Here is a 7217-nt window from a genome sequence, read left to right as displayed (position 1 = left end):
AGAGGGGACAGGTGACAAATCTAGCTAGTTTACGAGGAGGGAATGTCCATGAAGAAAAGGATGGTTTGGTACATCAGAGTACATAACCGGCAAAATATCACTGGATAATGTCACTTGCTTGAAATCTGCTAAATCAATGGCATTGCCAGTTATGTACTGATGTACATGCTTTTGCGCAATAGCTAGTTTATGAGATGGCTGTCCAGGCTTGCAACACAGACATGCACTGTAAATTTTCACTTGCTGTGTATGTTGTTGATGCTTGCATTTTTTTTGCCATCTTCATTGCCATAAACATTGCTAGCAAGTACACTAATGTAGCTCGAGTCCTGGAGCATGTTGGTGTGTTTCTAGGGATCACAGCTTTCTTCTTCGCCATCACAATTGCTTTCCCGTTGTGTCTTAAGGTCGTCTCTTGGACCATTTATGCACTTGGATTGCTCGTCATTTCATCTGCAACTACCACCAATTAGCACCACTCTCCCCATCACCACCCTCCTGCTACCTTTTACAGAACAGTAGTTTCAGTTTTGGTAAAAAAAAAAAAGAACCCAAACGTTTTAATAAAGACATTTGTATAGTTTAATATATAGAACGTTTTGATGCCAAAAATAACATTATTGGAACCTAAATAAAGTTTTGTTTTTCCTTTTGAGTGTATTTGCAGTTTTAGTAAAATTTAGAAGTTTTTTGGTCTAATTATGTTCACTGTATTTGCAAATCTAATAGAATTCAGGAGATGTTTGTAGAAATTTAGTGTACATATCAACTCATTAAATTTATTTGGTTCAGTTTTAATTTTGATTTGGTGGCAATGTTCAATTAATTGGGTCAAAATGACAACGTTTTTTTAAATTTTAATCAATTAGGTTATTTTAATTTTTTTAATAAAGTAATTAAATCAAACTAAATTACTTGAAAAACTTAACTAAACTGAATTATATTAATTTTTGGTCAAACTGAATTAACTAAACTAAACTGAATTATATTCCTCCTTCAAGATTGCATGCACGGGTGAGAACTTCCAATGGCCTCGCTTTCGTTCCTTAGTGGCCAAGTCAAGATCAATTGCTCGGGAGGAGTGAGGAACTTAATCAAACCGAATCATTCTGCAAAATGAATCAAATCCAACCAATAATTTTAATACGGTTCACTTAATTTGGTTTAATTGAATTTTTTGCTCAACGTTAATGACAACCAACTTTATTTCTCTAATTAGGTGTGTAACATGATTAGAGATGAACATGTGTGAATTAAGATGCAATTTATTGGCAATATTATTAATTTATTTATTTTTAAAATTTAAATTAATTCATAATTGCAAGCTTAATTAATTTTGTTCAAAATCCTTTGTTTTATTTTTCTTAACGTTTGAGGCATGAAAAAAAGCCCCACTTCTTCGAAAAACTGAACCAAAAGATTCGGTTTAATTGCTCATTCAATTTCACAATTTAAAAAATTCGAATGATTCAATTTTGATCACTTTTTTTATTCAATTTTGATCATTTTTTAAAAAAATTCAAATGATTCAATATCACAATTTAAAAAATTCGCTGTACAATAACGGTCGGCAAGCGGCAAGCCAAGGGCAACGGCGGCCATGCGATGGGAGAGAAGAGAGCAGGGTGGCTTGCAAATTTGCAAAGTGGGCGGGGGCAATTTCGTCTTTTGCCCCCATTCGGTAATTGCGTTTGTAAACTTGTCTGGCCTGTAGAACGACTCGCTCAACTAGAGTTACTTGAACTTTCACATATATATGATCAGAATATCCCTAAAAAATCTACAACATCAAGCTTGTAAAAGCTTAAATGCATGCACATTTAAACATATCATGTGTCAATCGTGCTGCTCTCTGCTCTTGAGCAAATTCAAGTTCCATAGAGTAAATAGTCCACTCAACCGATCGACTTGTATTGGTGTTAAAATCAAAAGTGTCTGGCGCTTGTGAAGACAGGCCCAGCAGACATGAACTTTCATGAATCATGACAGCATTTTCCTACCCTCCTGCCAGGATATTGCTATTTTTCACTCAATATAAAAGGTTGACATCCACCTATTCCAGAAAAAGTGAGAAAGGAAGTACCAGAAATAGAGACTGTAGTAAACTTCCAGCAAGAAATGAAGTTATTTTGGAAAAATTTCTTAGTAGCATTCAAGCATGTAATGTGGCACAGACCTGCATGCATTGTTTTAACTTGGAACAAAAGCAGCCCAAATCAAGAATCTAGTTGACATAGAACAAGAACGTGGATTTATGTCCAAATTTAAGTAACAAGGATTAGTAAGACTAATTCATTTGAATCCAGGTGTGATAATCGTTATTAAGTGATATGTATTACAGATAATCAAGAGCCTTTTTGTGGCCTTGGGTTTCGCAGGAGAGACAACATGGTTAATATTTTAGCATTACCCTATTTAAACTTCAAAGTTATATATACTTTTTGATATAATTCTTTTTGGTAGTTTTCGCTTTTGATTACTCGAATTTTAATTCGTCAGTTTGAAATTATTTTTTGGGATTCAAGCTAACAAGGAAGATCTGAAAATAAGTCAGGAAACAGAGTTCTATTTATCTTAACTATGAAGAAAAACAACAGGTTGCCACAAATGAGTCGGAGGCCCCTCCATCAAACCTAAACGGGAACTTATTAAATAATCAAAGAATAGAGCATACAATTCAGATTACCAAAACAACGAACAAGGAAAAGACACTAATGCGCTGAAACTCAGCTGCATATTGCCCCAACCCACCAAAAACCAACAAGAAACACAGCTTCAGTCCTACAAAAAGCAATTAGAGGGCTAAACACATACCTCGATGTTATCGATCCCAGATCAAATGAACCACATTAGCTTCCCACCGATTCTTCACAGCTTCCTCCCAAAATAGTATCAACGGCAGGACAATCAGAAACCAAAGCTGAGAAGACAAGCCTAATGATGAGATTCTTAGAGGCTGTTTGGCTTAACGGTTTGACTGCGTATAAGCTGCATAAGCAACTTTAAAGCTATACAGCTTTCTATGATGAAGTGTTTGACAAGCATTAACAGTTTTAACGTTGTATAGCTTATCAACTGTTTTAACAACGTTGGCCAAAAGTTGGTGCCCCCAACTTTGGAAAAAAAAGCTAGAGAGTTGACCGAGAAAAATACCATTTTGCCATTTGTTACCATTGTATCTTCTTCCCCTCTTCCTCGAAACTCTTTCTCCCATCATCTTCTCCCATCTTCTCTAGAAGGTCTGCCATTACTGCACTGTCGTCGTCGCCCCTCCTCATAATTGTCGTCGCTATCGTCTAGCTGAGCCGCCGCAAGCAACCTCGTGTTGGTGGGTCGCGCCATCGCAGCATCTAGTTCCAGCGCCGTTGATCGACCCTCCTCCATTATCGCTGTCTCCGTAGCCCATCTCGACCGCTGCTTCCCGATCCTCCTCTTTCTCCAGATTCATCGTTGTTGTCGCCTTGTGGGTCGCCTCCTTCTCGCTTCGTCGCTGTTCTTCTCGTTGCATGCAATGTATATATATATATATAACACAAATAATATATATTATTATTATATATAACATATATAATATATATATGGTAATATTATATTAATATATTTTTAATAATTATGTATAATTGTTCACATTTAATAATAAAATTTTATATCATTTAACATTATGTCTATTTTGATCTTTTTGTCAAGTTTTAATAGCTTATCTGCTCTTTCAAATCAAACACATAAATATTAATTGATAACTTAAAAAGTATATTTATCTAAACACATTATTAACTTAAACACTATCTAACTTTTAACTTGAAAGCTAAACAGCTTTTAAGCTATGAAAAAAATCAATGAGCCAAACAGCCTCATCATGAGATCAGAAACCCCTAGTTTATGTCTTGGAGGAGGGAGAGAGGAGTCAGGCTCACCTAGTTGTCAGCGTCCAGGGAGAAATCAAAAGGCAATCTAGGGTTCTGGCGTAGAGAATAACAAAGTCCCGAAACCTTCGCGATTTGGCAAGGTACGGTTTCGTCGAATGCCGATTCGCGCGTCAAGGGAGAAAATGCATTCCAAACTTGCAATCTGAATTCTGAAAGGCCGGGAAATGAGAGAGAAGGCCCTTCGGCTTCGGTATGGGCCTCGAAGCTGAGAGTGGTCTGGCCATTCTTTTATGCCAACTGGTTTGTCCGAACCCATCCCATTGTAATAACGGGTTTGACGGGTCCGGATCCCATGCAGCTAATCTTGTTGTAGTGTAAGTGGAGTCGAGTTTTATGAATTTGGTACGAGTCGAATTTGGGCCATGCATACTCGGCCCACTTACAACAGGCTGAATTACAAAACCATTTTTGGTTTTATGGTTGAAGTTGCTAAGCTATTAAGCATTACATTAGCACGTGGACAATACAAGCTTAACAAAAATAAATACATTATAAAAAATGGTAGAAAAAAATATAAAATAAAATGTATAAAGACAGATCGAATCATATAGATATACCAAAAGCTTCAATGGTTTAAGGAGGAGGGATATCAATCCCATAGATATACCACCTTATTTTGATGGCGGATTTTATAATCAATGAAAGAAAAAGATTTGTGCTTATATGATATATTCATTGATTCTATAAATTATGGAGTATTATAAAAAATAGATTTTTTTTAAAAAATCAAAAATTGAAATGAAATGAGCATGACAATAACTATTTTTCATTTAAATATCAAAGCTATGACCATTTTGAATCATGCCTTATATGAAAACATTTATGTTAAAATTTTTAAGTGTTTAAATGTTAAGGATATACTGAATATTCTTGGTTTAATATACCTGTTTAATAATTTCAGTTAAAAGTGTTGATGAAATCTTGCAGTGTGAACATAACCCAGATCATCAACAAATAGTGGAAATAACATACAGCCTCTTCCACTTTAATCATTTCTGTTAAAAGCATAGCACCAAACAAGTGCTTAAACAAAAACAAGTGCTTAAATTCCACTTTTAAGAGGTGACTCATATCTAAAAGTGGCAGCTATTGGAAGAAGGCAAATCATATATGTCCAAGGGAAAGACATGATCCACAACATCTCGCAAAGAACCTGTCTACTCAAGATTCCTTTGATTTCTCACTGTTGCTTTTAAATGTTTACTCAAGATGCGAAATCAAGTTACAACTACAAAATGTTTTTCAATTATATTTTTTATACACTTGTGCTACTCCCATAAAGTATATATTAATTTATAGTATATATTTTATTGAGAGCATTTAAGAGATTTTCTTAAAGAAATCATAAAATGTTTTTTATTGTATTTAAACTATTTGCATATATACAACTACTTTTATTCATTCTTTTGAGATGTTAGTCTTAATTGAAATTTGATAGATTTTTTTTCACAGGCTTATCATTCAATGACCTTTTTTTCAATTATATTTTTTATATATGATTTGCAAATCATATATAAACCCCAAAATTTGACCTTAATTAGGGTAAGGAAGAGCTCAAACTAGGACCAGATCTTCTCCAAGGGCAAGATAAATGGATCCCTCACTACAACAAATTTTGAATTAAGAGACATTTAAAAATGTCTTAATAGATAGTTTATTGGGGCATTTTAACTATTAGGGCACTAATAATAATGCCCCACGTAATGGTGCCCCAAAAAAGTATTGAGGCACTTACAAATGCCTAAAAAATAATTATAAATTTAAGTTTGTTGCAACACTTAAAAATGCCTCAAAAATTACTATAAATTTATTTTTCATATCCCTCACAAGGTCTTCTCTTAACTTTAACTTATTTCTCCCTCAGCTCGAACCTTGAATATTTTCTTCTTCTTGCACATGTGTGACCATCTAATCTACACATCATCTTATGAATATATGCGTCTATGTTTATTTTATAGTATATCTAAATTTCATTAGAATTATTTTATTGGGGCACTTAAAATTTGTCTATTATGGCACTTCATCAGAGTGTCTTGTTAGAATTATTTTAATAGGGTATTTAAAAAATTCTGCCTTATTAGATTTATCTATTAAGACACTTATATTTGTCTATTAGGGTATTTCATTATCATGTCTCATTAGAATTATTTTATTGGGGCATTTCTTTAAATTGTCCCTTAAAATGGTATTTTATAGAACACTTGATTGTTGTGCCTTATTAAAGTTATTGTATTGGGGTACTTTTTAAAATTGTGCCTTAAAATGATATCTTAGAGGACACTTTCTAAAAAATGCCCTAAAAAATATGTCTCAACAAATCATTTTTATTGTAGTGCCTATTCCCTAAGCATTTTTGTTTTGGCCTTGTGCCGATATTCTCACCCCAAAAATCAAAGGCAAAGTTATTTATGGAAAATAAAAATGTTATTTAAGTAATAGAGTTTGATGTTTATGTTGATATATGTTTAATAAATTTTAATATGTTGTATATTATAGGTTTTGAATTATAGAAATTTTGAAGCTAAAACCTATCCTACTTAAGTTTAAATTTAATTAGATCGTGTTAATTCGATTTTTTTTAATATTTAAAGTGACTCTAAATCTAAAATTGAAGTTCGAGTCTACATAAAAGTTATTATCAATTAATTACCCTTAATTTTATATGATATGAGAGCAAATTCATTTCGGAATGAAGAATAGTACCACTTAATATAAGGTTTATACCTATATTAACTATTAACCAGTTTAATAGGTTTTTTTATTTAAGAATATTTTATTTTTTGTACAAAATTATTACTAATAATATAAAACTGAAATTCTCACATACATTTATAAAAAAATATATATCTTATTAAAATGACGTGACAATAAAATTCACAAACGACGAAATTGAGTTTAAATAATTGGCCAACAAAACTACTTTGGAAATTTAGTTACGCAGGTTGGATGGCTGATGAGGGGTGAGGCTGACCGCCTTCTGCACCCTTTCTCACCGGCATGTGACATCACACGTGCTGTCTCCATATGGACCACAATGCCTAATATTATTTTATAATATAATCAATTTGATTTAATAACCTTATAATATCTTCAAATATATTATTATTATTATTATTATTATATAAACAAGTATTAGTCTTATCGCTGTTGGTTGTGTAAAGATAAAAGAAAGAAAGAAAGAAAGAAAGAGAGAGAGAGAGAGAGGAGGGGGTGGATGAGCAATGAGAAGCGTGGGGGCAATCCACCATGTGGAAGACATGCAGGAACCAACTTTTTCATTGGGTCACATTG

This window comes from Diospyros lotus, unplaced genomic scaffold, assembly GCF_014633365.1.
Source record: "Diospyros lotus cultivar Yz01 unplaced genomic scaffold, ASM1463336v1 superscaf1, whole genome shotgun sequence".
In the NCBI taxonomy this organism is placed as follows: domain Eukaryota; kingdom Viridiplantae; phylum Streptophyta; class Magnoliopsida; order Ericales; family Ebenaceae; genus Diospyros; species Diospyros lotus.
This window is presented reverse-complemented; position numbering follows the sequence as displayed.